Source organism: Sorex fumeus, unplaced genomic scaffold (genome assembly GCF_029834395.1).
Source record: "Sorex fumeus unplaced genomic scaffold, SorFum_2.1 ptg000131l, whole genome shotgun sequence".
Taxonomy (NCBI): domain Eukaryota; kingdom Metazoa; phylum Chordata; class Mammalia; order Eulipotyphla; family Soricidae; genus Sorex; species Sorex fumeus.
In genome coordinates this window covers 29,789,641-29,804,923 of record NW_026606188.1, presented here as the reverse complement: position 1 = coordinate 29,804,923, position 15,283 = coordinate 29,789,641, and the positions used below count along the sequence as shown (strand labels likewise).

Sequence of the window (15,283 nt, the reverse complement as noted above, 5' to 3'; positions counted from 1 at the left end):
AGCAACACTGAGTGAGATCAGATGAACGAGAAGGAGGGATCTGTGGAGATTTTTTTACTTGTTTGGGGTCATAGCTGGCCATGCTCAGGGATTACTTACTCCTGGCTCTGCTCTCAGAAATTATTCCTGCTGGTGCTGAAGGGACCACAATGGGATACCAGGGATCGAACCAAGGTCAGCTGTGTGCAAGGCAATTGCCCAACCCTCTGTACTATCTCTCTGGCTCACTGTGGAAATTTTTTTTTTTATGTTTATGATGCTTGTCTCAGCAGCACATAAACTATAATGGAGACCATAGAGAGATTAGCATGGCCCCTGCACAAGGATGACATGCAAACTGGTGAAGCATCCCATATTGTTTAAGATATAAAATCAACCCAGGTGTCCAATGACAGATTAGTGGATGATGAAGGTGTGATGAAGGTGCGGTCTATATGCAGAATGGAGTACTTGTATGTAGCTTCAAGGAATAATGAACAGATGCAATTTTCAGCAGTTGGATGGAACTAGAGTGTATAATGTTAAGTGAAGTAAGTCAGAAAGAAGGACAAATATAAGATGAAGCCACTCTTATCTGTGGTACATCAAATATAGGACAAGGGAATGCAAGATATCAAAGGGGGATACCCAGATACCCTGATTGTGAAAGTGAGAACATGGAATGAAAAAAATCTAGTGGAGGTAGTAAGAAGTGGCAGGATGGAGGTAACCGGAGTGGGAATCAGTGGTCTAAGACATTTTGCTAGTGTAGTCATGAACCACTGAGTCAACAACACTGTAAGAATGAGACCCAGGGATGGAGAGATAATACAGCTAGTAGGACATTTGCCTTGCACTTGGTCAACCGTGGTTTGATTCCCAGCATCCCATATGTTTCCCTGAGCAAAGCCAGGAGTGATTCCTGAGTGCAGAGCCAGGAATAACCCCTTTGCATCACCAGGTGTGACCTCAAAGCAAAACCAAACAAAAAGAATGAGTCCCAAACCACAATAATAAAACTTTAAACTATCTTTTAGGGGGTAGACTTGGATGTGGAGGGAACTTGGGGTCATTGGTTGAGGGAAGTTGACACTGGTTGTATGATTGGATTGAAACATTGTAAACCTAAAACTATGAACAGCATTGTAAGTCAAAATGATTTAATAAATGAATAAATAGAATTGAAAATGTTTAAGGTCATTTATAACTAGATCCACTTTAGTTATTTTTAAAAACATTAGGAAAAATACCAAGCTCCCTGTGATGCATTTGATATGCCAAACACAGTAACAACAAAGTCTCCAATGGAGACGTTACTGGGCCCGTTCAAGCAAATCGATGATCAACGGGAGGGCCTTTACCTTTACCTTTACCTAGGAAAAATACCAACCACCATATCCATTATACCCCTCCATCTTTGATTTTTCTCTCTCCACTTTCCCCTACTTCGTAAACTCTAGAAACCTTCTTCTGTTGTCTAAGTTACAGGTTTATTTTAAAATTTTGTTTACGTTTTAAAATACTTTTTTTCTTCTAGTATTTTTTGGGAAGATTTGGAAATTTTATCTGTTTGAGATATCATACAAGAAAACGAGACAAGACCTTTTTGTGACTAACCATATTGAATAACCTTTCATAGAACTGTTTGAAAGATTATTTCAAAGAATAGCACTCCAAGCTGAAGAAATTGCAAGGGCAGAGGGCGTAGTAGTTGCTTGTCTTAGTGCAGAAACAAGAAGAAAATATTTATGATTATGATATGATATGATAACCCTGAAAGAGCCTTGAATATGGCACTTTAAAAAAAAATCTCAGGGCTAGGACGAAGGAGATATTACTGGGACCTGCTTGAGGCAATTGACGAACAACAGAATGGTCGTGATCGTGATCGTGATGATATGATAGGTGCAATGAGAATGTGGAGGAGAAAAGTCAGAAATTATAGGAGCAAGAGTTGATCACGAGCACCAAGAAAGCTTCTGGGACTTTACTGAGTGTCATAATAAACCTTTCCAAAAGGAGAGACCTGACTTATAATTTATAGGAATAACTTTGTCAGTTGATGAATTATGATAAGACTCTCCAAGAACCTAAAAGTAAGATGACACAGGAAAAGTGAGTTGACTAAAGAGATTTTCCTGAGAGATTCGATTGTGGGTATGAAAGAAAGAGTCAAGATTGAGCACAAAATTTCAAATAATCATATATAGTTTGGGTAGGGAAACTTTCATTTGTCAAGTGCCATTTGGATATTTATAACATCATTCATGGGGTCATACAACACAGGTAAGTGCTGAGAAGCATTTAGGTCTTTCCTCTCTTGTTCCAGGACCAGAGCACATGACACTGAGGGTCTTTCATGGCCAGCACTCTGGCTATACTTTACATAGAATGATCAGAAACATACTGTGGAAAAAAAATGATTTGGGGCAGACAATTAGAAGATGCTGGAAGCATGGTATATTGAAAGTTATATAATATCTATTTGCTTGGGTAATATCTATACTCTGAGATCAACACAATCTAACATACGTATATTTCTCTCTTTTGAGGGTAGAGCACCAAGAAATTTCTTTTCCAAACCCCAGCTGGAGCAACATAACTTTTCTGTCAAACTTCTCACCCCATCTTTAGACAACTGCTATAAAACCATTAGTTTATTTTCTTTAATTAATTTTCTTTCTTTTTTTTTCTTTTTGCTTTTTGAGTCACACCCGGCGATGCACAGGGTTTATTCCTGGCTCATGCACTCAGAAATTACTCCTGAAAGTGCTTGGGGGACCATATGGGATGCTGAGAATTGAACCTGGTTCTGCTGCTTGCAAGGCCAACGCCCTATCCACTGTGCAATTGCTCCAGCCCAAAAAACCATTATTTTATTGAAATTTATAGTCATAACATTGGACACAGATGAATTTAGCATTTCCTTCTTCCTTGGAAACTAATCATTTCAGAGGGATATCTTATTTTTGCATTCAGGTAGCAAAGAAAATAAGCTTTCTAATGTGGGCATTCTGGACTAGATTTCAACCAATATTGTCAAATACTATTTATTCTTCCATTTTGAAAAGCAGAATGTTATTTTTCAACAACCTACTTTATTATCTCCTTAGAGATATTCTGAAACTTAGCAGAGAAAAAGAGGCTGTTAGCACATAACTACATAACTTACAAGTAAAACAACAAAAGTCTTTAACACAATGTCAAAAGAAAACCTAAGAAAATGTACTGCCTTGGATTTTAAAGCTTTGGTTATAGAGTGACAAATGATTCTTCGGAAATCTAAGAAATCTTTAAAAGTTGGTTTGCAGATTTGGATAAAAATTTAAAACATTATGTGAAAAACCTACATAAACCTGTAGGTGGATGATTGGCAAAAACAACCTAGAATTTGAGATCAATGACCTTTATTGTTATTCTAGAATAAACATCAGAAGGAAAATAACCATTCATTTAGCCTTAACAATAGGCAGAGACCACAGCTGGCTGAAAGTAGCATTTCCCTTATTCAGTCTTTAAATAGTGTTTTAGATTTGCTTAACAAGACAGACTGATTTACGTTTTCTTATATTTATTTTTCTTCTTGGCTTTCATCAGATTGTACTGTTCTGTTGGGGCCATTTTTCCTTAAATTTTAATTTGTTTTCTGATATAAGCTTGTTTTTTCTAGTTGAAGGACTGGAACAATGCCCAAAACACTATAAAAAATGAAGCTTTCAATCATGAATTGAGTTATTGAAGAAAACAAGAGGCAATATTTTTAATAAATCACCATATCAAAATGTGTTTAACTATTACTAATTTACTATTTTTCCCTATAACTCTTTTCTTATTTCTTTACCCAGTTCACTGTGCTATTTTGTATGTTATTAAAGGGTTTTTTGTTTATTTTACCGACACCAGTGTCCATCGGGCTGGGGCGATAGCACAGTGGATAGGGTGTTTGCCTTGCATACGGCTGACCTGGGTTCAATTCATCCACCCCTCTTGAAGAGCCCAGCAAGCTACCGAGAGTATCCCGCCTGCACAGCAGAGCCTGGCAAGCTTTCCATGGCGTATCCAATATGCCAAAAACAGTAACAACAAGTCTCATAATGGAGATGTTACTGGTGCCCGCTCAAGGAAATTGATGAACAATGGGAGGACAGTGCTACAGTGCTATTTGGAGGATTTAGAATGTGATATTTAACAAATACAAGTAACTTGTTGTATAAAATCTTTGAGGGTGGCCAGGGGGTGACCCCTATGGCTCTTCCCCTGGCTGCTCAGGTTCTGTGGGGCCATGGGGCAGATGGCAGAGGAGATGAGGACCAAGCTGTTGATTGATCAGATGCTGTTTATTCCATTCTCATCCCTGTTCACTCCTTCTCTCTCTCTCTCCTTCTCTCCCTGCCCCGATCTGGAACCCCTTTTTCCTTCTCTCTCTGACTCTGGATCTGTTCTCTCAGCCCACCCTTACAATTTCCTTTAATTCCCAAACCATGAGAGGCTAGACTTACCCATAGGTGTGTTCACCATCAATAGGGGTAAAGTTCTTTCCCGCAGGGGATGCTGCTTCTAGGACAGATTCTTTTTCAGCAGTCAGAATCCCATGAGTGTGTTTCTCCTCTCCTTGTCCAGCAAGCAAATAAGCATTCATAATATTAATCATTTTGTAAGAGATGTATTAAGCTTATAGAATTGCTCTCCTGGGGTCATTCTGATCTCAGACTACAGTGTTCAGGCCAGATTAGTCTTTCCTATCCCTAGCAGGGTCCTAGTCTCATCATTATTTTTGGATCATGACAGCATTTGTCCATGATCAAGCTTTTAACTTATAGTTAAGAATTGAGGTACTTTGGCCAGGCCCATCTCGATGCCAGGGTAGCATATAGTTTGCCCTGGGTCCATTCAGTCCCTCATCAGGACCCTGCTTTTGGGGTGCTAGGAACCAACGGCAACTGAATCTTAAGTCAAGAAAGCAGATGTCTGGGAGTGAATAATATTCAAAGCCAATTAAATCCCAAGTTACAAAAACATAATATTAATTGTCTTCTTGTGTCTATACAAAAGGACATTGCTTTAAAGTAAACTATTCAAAAGACATAAGGAGAGGAGAAAGGAAATATTAACTTACAAGTTCAGTGTCCTAGAAAGATCTGACCTTACAAATTAACAGAATTTGATTTTGGAAAAAAACTGATTAACTGGTTGGGGAAGAGAGCATAGAGAAGTGGTTACAGATAAACAAAAGAATGGCAGTGACTCGGGAGCACTTTAATGGGTGTGATCTGATAAACCTAAGCTCCTTGTGGCAAGGGAGAAAGGACAAAGTATTGTTATCCTACAACCTGTAACATTTATAAACTTGAAACTTATCACAAGAAAATAATGGTTTAATTGCATGTGAATACTTAACTATATAAAGATCTTATCACTCAAAATGACTAATACAGGGCTTTAATGAATAGGCATACCTATGAAATATATTAAGAATAATTTATGTGTCTGTTTCATTGTAATAATTCTATGGTGAACCCTGTTCTGGGCAAGAAAAATTAAGCATTTTGGAACTTGCTTCCCCAATTTACCATAAATATAAACTGGGAACAAACGACATTTGTAGAAAGTTATCTAAGAACTTAAATGGGACCAGGCATCTTAGGGAAGGGGTCCAGAATGAAAAAGAAATTTAAAAGAAAAACAAAATTTAAAGAAAACTGAATTTAAAAGTAAAACAGAATTTAGAAGAAAAAAAACAAAAAAAGTAAAATAAATGCCTAATAACATTATACAAAACAACACACATTTTATGTGCCCCCCGAAGAGGTGAATCTCCTTTTTACCGTTCTTTGAAATTAGCTTCCATAGACTCAAGGCAACCAAATCCATAGAAGTACTGATATGTCTCCTTTGGGACATGGGAACAAGGCCTGCCCACAGGACTGTACCGAAGGGCATCAAATCACAGATGGGAAAAATGAGACTTTGCTCAATCAGGAACAACAAAGGAGGTTCCACCTCTGCTGGGAGGTCAAAGTCACTGAGCGTAGCTCTACGCCTAGGCCCACATTGAGCATAAGGGAATAGAAAGTTTCATTGTTCTATAAAGCAAACATAGAAAAGAATCCACAGATCATGTCAAAATCTGGTTAAATGCCCTCTCCATTCCTAATTAGCATCAGAGAGGCAGTGGCAGGTACCAGCAGTACTGAGCCTGGGGGCGGGGGTTGGGGGGTGGCTGGATGGGTGGGTGATTCTTTATTTATGACTCAAGAGATGAATTCACTTTTGTTGTATTTTTTATTTTCTGTTTGCTGACCAGGGTGTTCAGGACTTTCTCTTGGCTCTATGCTTAGGGGTCAGTCAGAAGCAGTGCCAAGATTGAACCAGTCAGGTACACCCTATACGTAGAAAGAAAGAAATTCATATTTGCATAGTTGCTGGTATAAAGTAGATGCTCAACAAGAACCATGAGGGCCATTAACATTATTGTTATTACCTTGGCTACGTTATGCTCTTAGGTTGCACACTGCTGATCAGTTGTTCACCCATCACCTTGCGCTATAATAGCAAAGAGAGTCAGTATTGGAATTTAAACTTGGTCATTTACCGGTTACTTTTTTCATAAATTTTCAATCTATTTAATCTGTCTGTGCATCATTTAAATATAATTTTCAGGGGCCGGAGTGATAGTACAGTGGGTGGGGCTTTTGCCTTGCACACAGCCAACCTTGGTTCAATCCCCTGCATCCCATATGGTCCGCCAAGCACCACCAGGAGTAATTCCTGAGTGTAGAGCCAGGAATAACCCCTGAGCATCACTGGGTGTGACCCAAAACTCAAAATAATGAATAAAAATAAAAAATAAGTGTCATTTTGATAACTTTAAATCATTATAAAAATGTAATTGGGTTCATAATAGCTTGAATTATGTCTCCGTCTTATCTACTTAATTTCAGCTTAATTCTCTCTGTTCTATTTCTTGTATTAGAGCTTTAGGGTAAGTAAATTTGTTTTTTTAAAGTTAATTTATATGAAAATAGTACCACCAATATCCAACCATACCTACGACTATCCACTAGAACCCCACCTCTTACCCCCTGCTCATTGTCTTTCTTTTTGGTAACCTCAGTTTGTAGTAGCCTTCAGTTTCCTTTTATTTTATTTTCTCTGTTCACCTGTTCTATTTCTGTATGTTGTACACATAGATGAAATCATTTACAATTTGTCTTTCTCCAATTGACTTACTTTACTATCCACAAGGGTCTCATGTTCCTCTATATTGATACGAATGGAAAATTTTCACCACTTTTCTCGCTAAAAGTATTTAATTGTGTATATTTATCACATCTTCTTGATCCCATCATCTGTCAATTGTCACTCAGATCCTCTCCATAACCAACCAATTAAGGACTGTCTAATGGCCTCAGGAAGCCCTAATAGTAAAGATATGGGGGATGTTTCATGGTCCATCATGGGCTCCTTGGATGACAGGTCTCTCGAGGCAGGACTATTTTGAGATCCCCAGCTTCTAGGGTTCTCAATATTGTCCGGAGCCTGTAATTTTTTTAAAACTCCGTATGGAAGTAATCTCTTCCTCTTTGGGGTTAGTGGACTTCAGTGTGATGCTTTCTGTCACTTATATTATTTTCAGTGACTTAAAAAAAGATTCTATTTCTTGTATATGTGAGGGAAGTAATCCAAGGTTTTATTATACAGCTATCTTGCTGGCACTCTAAGTAAAGTCTTTTAAATGTTTCAAAAAAGTAAAGCTTTTCCCTTGAATACCTGCTTCTTCACATCTTTGGGACATTTCCTGACTACTAGGATTGCCAACTGACTTCTCCCTAGGGTCCCTTCCTTGATGACATCTTTGTTCATTATTTCCCTAAAATAGATACTTTCTATTGTATGTGCATTGCTCTATAATTTTGACTTTTTTTTTTTTGGCTTTCCGGGTCACACCCAGTGATGCACAAGGTTACTCCTGACTCATGCACAAAGGAATAACTCCTGGCGGTGCTCGGGGGACCATATGGGATGCTGGGGATCGAACCTGGGTTGGCCACATGCAAGGCAAACGCCCTACCCGCTGTGCTATCGCTCCAGTCCCCTTGACTTTGTTTTCATGTTACTAGGTAACATACTTTATTTTTAACTTTTATAGCATTTCCCCTGTGGCATTCAGGACCTGAGGACCACTCTCAGCTTTATTTAGCCAACTAATGTGGCAGGCCTGAGGGTCGGGGTTGGCCTGGTGGTGCAGGGATGCTCAGACGGTGGTTCCGGGAACGACCGGGGCCACAGTTGGTCATGCTGCAGGTTGGGGGAATGCAGTGCCTGGAGATAAAGCACATGATCTTAAGTATCCAAGGCATTTGTTCCTCTGAACTCTCTTCATGACCTTGCTTGTTGTTTCTAATAAGCTCACTTTCAAGAATATTCAGGAGCCCTGGGTCACACCTGGTGACGATGTTGCTGAGCTGTAGCACTTGGATAAACCTGTTCTCAAGGGGCACCCAAGAAGTTCCTGGTGGGCCATGCAGTCCTAGGGGTCAACTCAGGGACTTGCACTTGCTAGATATTTTTTTTTGTCACTCGAACTCTCTCCCTCAACCCAGATATTACACTTTACATTTCCTTTGAAGTAAGCACCTGATTTTATTTTTCTGTCCAATTCACTTGCTGGTGTCATCCTCTTCAAATCAATGTTCTTGTCATTTCTTATAATACCATGACTCCACAGTTGCTTGTGAACCTCCATCTTCTTTAATTTAGCTCACTTACTTTAATCTTTGTCCAATTCCGAAGACCACATCATCAACCTTCCTGTCAAAATATCAAGGAAACCAATTAAAGTTACAACTACACTAAAAAAGATAAATGTATTCTGCTATGCCTGTGTCTAATAAAGGAATAGTCTAGTTAGGAAGGTTGTTAAAGCATTATTGAGCCAAAAATCTGAATAAAAATGGAGAAAAATTCTACCTAATTATCAATAAGTATTTTTCCAATTCTGTGATCTCAATTTCAGTTTACATTAAATAACAGTGATATTATTTTCAAGTGGTTCTATTTTTTTTGTTAGCAAGTCTTTGTTCTTATTTTAAATTCAATAGTCTAAATTTCATTATAATTTCTTTTCATACCTGTTCTTCATCTATCCAAATCAGATTCCATTGACAACAATGTCTTGGTAAACTTTAGAACATACCAAAAGATTAATTTTGCTGACAATATCCATGTATCTAATATTATGCCAGCCTATTTCAAAATAGTAAATTAAAGTCTAAATTTACCCTTTTGTTCTGGGAGTGGGAGTGGGAGAGGACAGTGTGCTTCTCTTATTTGCATAGAGTCACTGTGGTATCTAGAATACTCTCTGGCATATAGTCTGTTGCAAAAATTTATCAATGAATAGATAAGGTAGAAATGCCTTGATTGAGAGTCTCATAAATTAAAGACATCTAATCTCAAGTAGGTAACTCAAGTTTATTTTATTATTATTGCTGTTGTTGTTGTTGTTGTTGTTGTTGTTGTTACTGTTCTTTTGGTTTGGGAGTCAAATTTGGTGGTGCTCAGGATTTACTCCTGGCCCTGTATTCAGGCCTTGCTCCTGGAAGTACTCAGAAATATTTTGGCATTTAGAGAACTGATTCTGAGTTGGCTGTGTGCAAGGCAATGCCTTACACCCTGTACTAGATCTTCAGCCCTTTATTTATTTAAAATCACCAATTAAGTCTCCTGTACATGTTTATAGCATTTACCTCTGGTAATCACTGCCACTCTCATTTTGAGCTAAGACTCAAATCAGCTCCTTAAATTACTTCCTTTTCCACTTTCCTTGTTTCTAACATCAGTCATGCTTATGACATCTTCTTCTTTAGATGCATTGAAACTTGTCAATTTGATATAACTTCCTCCATTTTCACTCATTCATCTATTAGCTCATTTATTGTTTTAAAAAACGTGATGCTTTTGTGTAAAAAAGGCAGGCATCATCCCCACCATTAAAAATTTACATAAGACTCATGCTCTAACATCATGTTTGGTGTCCTGATAGTCTGGCATCATTTTCTCTATATCCATCCACAGGGTTTGCTTTTTTCCTCTTTTATTCACTATGCCCAGCCAATAGACACATTATCATTCACTGTCCAGTGGAACTTCCCAAGAAGATGAAAATAGTTCCTTTATGCACTGTCCAATACAATAACCATTTTTTTTCTTGCTTTTTGGGTCACACCTGGCGATGCTCAGGGGTTACTCCTGGCTGTTCACTCAGGAATTACTCCTGGCAGTGCTCAGGGGACCATATGGGATGCTGGGATTCGAACCTGGGTCGACTGTGTGCAAGGCAAAAGCCCTACCTGCTGTGCTATCATTCCAGCTCCCAATAAACATTTTTCTTATGTGGTTACCTTGCATTTGGAGCATGGTTAGTGACATTGAGTTTCCCCATTTTTAAGACATTATGATTTTCTTTGTTATATATGTATTAATCAAGATTGGTTGCCTTCTGCTTTACACCTCATCCAATGTGGTGTACTACTCCTGATACAACAATGGTGTAAAGTATGAGATGCCTCTCCAGGAATTCTAAACATTTAAAGAGGGTGATACTGCTGGAGTTAATCTTTTAACTGGATGGTAACTTTGGAGTCTGGAGGCACCTCTGCAGCCTGTTGCTCTCTTCTGAGATTTACTTGTGAGTCTCTGGATCATGGCTGTTAATGAGCTTATATGGCACAAGAGGCAGTGTGTAGGCATGACTGCCAGACTCCCAGAAGAACAGGGAGATGGGGATGTCACCCGTTCCTGACTCCACGAGGACCTGGAAATTTCAGTCACAAAACCTGCATATCTGAGTTTTTCCAGCAGATTCACTCATGGATTAGGCTTGTCTGAGCTTGTGGAGATCACTGTGATTGTCAATGATGTTAATAATAGAGTTTTAGGCATACTCATTTCCAACACCTCAGTCACCACACCTCACCAGTGTTGAGAAGTACATTTTTAAAATTTTGATTTCAGTTTAAAAACATTAAATTTCAGTTATTTTGGGCAACATCTCTAGCCCATTGTTAAAGCATTGTATTAATTCCTTTCTGCTGGCAGGTTGTATACCTTCTTAGGTCCTTTGCATGTGCTGTTTTCTTTCTCTTTCTGTTTTCCTCTGCACTATCACAAAATGTTTCATATGGTACTTATTTCTCTTTTAGAGATTAACTTAAAATGTCCTCCTGTCAATTTCATCTGAAGAAGAATGCCAATTTGCTCTTCAAGTCCCTGTTCTCTTTTGAATAAGTATTTAGGTACTTGTCTCTATGTGTCTTCACTTTTTCTATTCTGATAAAGCCTGTGTTCTCTCTTGATCACTAACTCCCCTTACATCTAAGTTTCAGTAAAATCTATCTTGCTTCACTAATAAGGGAATAAAAATTTATCCATTCCCAACCCTTACACTTTCTCTGTCCTTTGTTTGTTTCCTTCATAACACTTAGTAGATTCAAAAATATTTCCTGTATTTGTCCAAAAAAAATTTTTTTGTACCTAAGTATGTCTTTCACATGAGAATGGAAGCTTAATGAAGGCAAGGGCTATGTCAATCTTTGTTAGTTTTTGTGATTCTACAGACAAGAGCAGGGATTTTCCCATAGATGGCATTAAAATATTTTTGAATAATTGAGTGTACACATAATAGCTATAATTTTAGCATATAAAAGTATCATTGGGGCACTAAAGTAAGTGAAAGAAATATGCCTAAGACAGGAAGGCATGGAGTTGAAAAATTTATGACTTAAGTAGGAAAGACAATGTTGAAAATTCAAAGCATCACAAACATTCTGTATAAATGCAAAAGGCATAAAAGGTATAACTTTGTACAGATAGTGAAAAATTATATCTAACTAAAGTGCTTCCATGCTACTTTACTTGAAATCATCTTTTCTTGGAACAAATAATGATTTCTTTACAAGGTAAATTCTATCACTAATATTCCTGGTGTGACATATTTTCCGTTGATTTATAAAACACGACTCATCAATTATTGCTTTATGTTTCTCAATTTCTCTTTTTAACAATGACTCTTCAAGTATGCCTAGCATATACGATTGACTAACATTTATGGTATAAACAAACAAACAAACAAACAACGAATAATTTCCTTTGGGTCCCAAAAGATAGTACAGCTGTTAGGGCATTTGCCTTGCATGCGGCTAATTTGGGTTCAATCCCGACATCCCAAATAGTCCCCCAAACATTGCCAGAAGAGATTCCTGAGTGCAGAGCCGAGAGTAAGTAACCTCTGAGCTCCACTGGGTGTGGCCCCCAAACAAAACAAAGCAAACAAAAACAAATGACTTTTCTTTAAGGTCATAGCATTTTGAAATCTCTAAGCTCTTTTTCATGCCAAATTGGCAAGCTAGTCCACGTATACTGCCTGTACTTACTCACCCCTTTTTCATCTTTCAAGTCTTGCTTAAATGCTTTCTTGAAAGTGGTACATCTTATTTTTCTTCCTTGCCAAATATTTTCAGTAGATTTTTAGACTCAGGTGTCTAAAATACAAACTATTTTTTATGTAGGAGTACTGCTATTTATTCAGCCACTGATTAGGCTGATTGAATTGTGCGTGAACTCCACCTTACATTTTTTCCCCCATATTTTATTATTTTATTTATTGAATCACCATGAGAGCAGTTACAAAGCTTTCAGGTTTAAGTCTCGGTCATACAATGAAACACCCGTACCTTCACCAGTGCCTACTATCCACCACCAAAATCCCCAGTATACCCCCCCTCACATCCTCCCCCTACCTGTGGGGCAGATGATTTCCAAATTACTCTCTCTATACTTTGATTACACTCAACATTTTGACACCATTGTTATTTGGGATTTTACCCCAACACTCAGATCTGCTGAAAAGGCAACAGTAGACCATTTGTTTTCTATTACTGGTTATGAATAACATATGATGCCACGTGGCTGCAGTAGTGGCTGCATGATTTTGAAATTCCAAAATTTCAACAATTAAATCTGGAGGGATTTCTTGCCAAAACCTGCTAGATTCCAAGATTTGTTTCTGAGTCCTGAGTCTCTGAGATCATGGCCATTAAGCAGCTTGATCAGGAGCCAGAGGCGGTTCGTGGGTGGTGACTTGCATTCTTGTTGGGATGGGGAGGAAAGGGACGACTCCACCCCCATCCCATGAGGCCCCATGTGTCACGTCACTGTGGGCTGAAATTCGACTGTCCAGTGGCCTTTGGTGGATGGCAGCCACTGAGCCACCAAGGGGGAACAGGTGGAGGGACAGCACCCTTTGCCCCCCTGGGGTGGCCGAGCAACAGCAACCTACTGCGCAGTCCTGACACATTTCTGCCAAAAGCTGTTGGGTTTCAAGATTTGTTTCTGAGTCTCTGGGATCATGGCCGTTAAGCAGCTTGATCAGGAGCCAGAGAGGCCGTTACTGGGCGGCCACTCAGGGTCTCATTGGGATGGGGAGGAAAGGGCCTGCTCTACCACCATCCCATGAGGCCCCGTGTGTCTCGCCACTGAGGGCCCAAACCTGACTGTCCAGTGGCCTCTGGAGGATGGTGGCCAGTGGGCCACCAGGTGGAACAGGCCAAGGCATGAAACCCATTCCCACCTGGGGTGGCCCAGTGACAGTAACCTACTGCAGGGACCAGACGCATTTCTGCCAAAAGCCGTTGGGTTTTGAGATTTGTTTCTGAGTCTCTGAGATCATGGCCATTAAGTAGCTTGATCAGGAGCCAGAGAGGCCATTCATGAGCAGCGACTCCGGGTCTCATTGGAATGGGGAGGAAAGGGCCAGCTCCACTCCCATTCCGTGAGGCCCCATGTGTCTCGTCACTGTGGGCCCAAACCTAACTGTCCAATGGCCTCTGGAAGATGGCATCCACCGATCCGCCTAGGGGGATCAGGTGGAGGAACAACACCCTTTCCCCCTGGGGTGGCCCAGCAACAGTAACCTAGTATGTGGTCCACATGCATTTCTGACAAAAGCCGCTGGGTTTCAAGATTTGTTTCTGAGTCTCAGGGATCGTAGCCATTGAGCAGTTCAATCAGGAACCAGAAAAGCCTTGCCTCCAATTATATAGCTGAGCCAGAGGTGGTTTGTTGGTGTGTCTCCCACATACCTAACTTTTGGCCGTTTAGTTTCTTGGTAAAGTTTGTCCCAAGTTTTGGGGATCTGGCCAAAGGCACAGCAGCAATTTGGGGGTATCTAAAAGTCTGAAGGTGCCATGAGGCTGCTGAAGCACTCACCTCACAGGTACAGATTGATCTACTGGAGGCACCATACCCCCTAAAATACAAACTTTTTTTTTTTTTTTTTTTTTTAAATACAAACTTTTAAGCACTGAATTTAAATTATACTTAAAATCCAAAATTTCAACCGTCATTTTTCAAAACATTTCAAAGCATCATCATATAATTGAAACTAACTTTTTTTTTTTTGCTTTTTGGGTCACACCCAGCAATGCTCAGGGGTTACTCCTGGCTTTGTGCTCAGGAATTACTCCTGGCAGTGCTTGGGGGACCATATGTGATGCCGGGGATCAAACCTGGGTAGGCCGCGTGCAAGGCAAAAACCCTACCTGCTGTGCTATCGCTCCGGCCCCTAACTTTTTAATTTGTTTAATTATAATTCATATAATTAAACAAATTATATGGCTATCACCATATTATTATTTGGCTATCACCATATTGGCGAAGTCAATTTTCCTTTCCTCATCTAAGCCCTTTGATACCAGAAACTCTGTCACTCTGTTTCTGGTACCTAGGTTAAGTAAGATCTTATTCAATGAATGAGTGCAGAGACAATTAATTTAGAGACTGATCTTTGTGTCTGAGGGAACTGTCTTCTGTATATGCCTAAACCTCAGCAAATATATGCCCTCAAGTATTTTAGAAATAAAGGGATCACTTACTATAACATCTAAATGACAATCGGCATATAATTTAAAATGAATGAGTGAATAGGTACCTGACAAAAAGGTATAAGCCTCTACAATCTGCATTGTTTATAACAAGTAAGGAGTTACATTTAGTTAATGTGAGCAAAAGTAAAGCCCCTTAAATGAAGGCTGTAGAAGTCTCAGTATTTGTCATTTAAGATTAGTTCCAAGTTTCCTAAATTTAATTAAATAAATTTGAATGACTTAAGTCCTATGGAGAAGAAAAAAATAAAGGACACGATTTCAATGAAGATTGTAGACTTTAACTCACATTTTCAAATAACTAAATGCTTATTTTTAAATTTATTTTTAATTTTTAAAAATATTTGTTTATTTATTTATTT

The 15,283-nt window shown here is 39.0% G+C and overlaps 1 non-coding gene across 1 annotated transcript; it reads left to right on the top strand.

Moving 5' to 3' along the window:
• The first annotated feature begins 256 nt into the window (after window positions 1-256).
• Window positions 257-360, top strand: LOC130015859 (U6 spliceosomal RNA). The gene has a single exon (XR_008791177.1). It is a non-coding gene; the product is annotated as a U6 spliceosomal RNA (small nuclear RNA).
• Window positions 361-15,283: the final 14,923 nt, after the last annotated feature.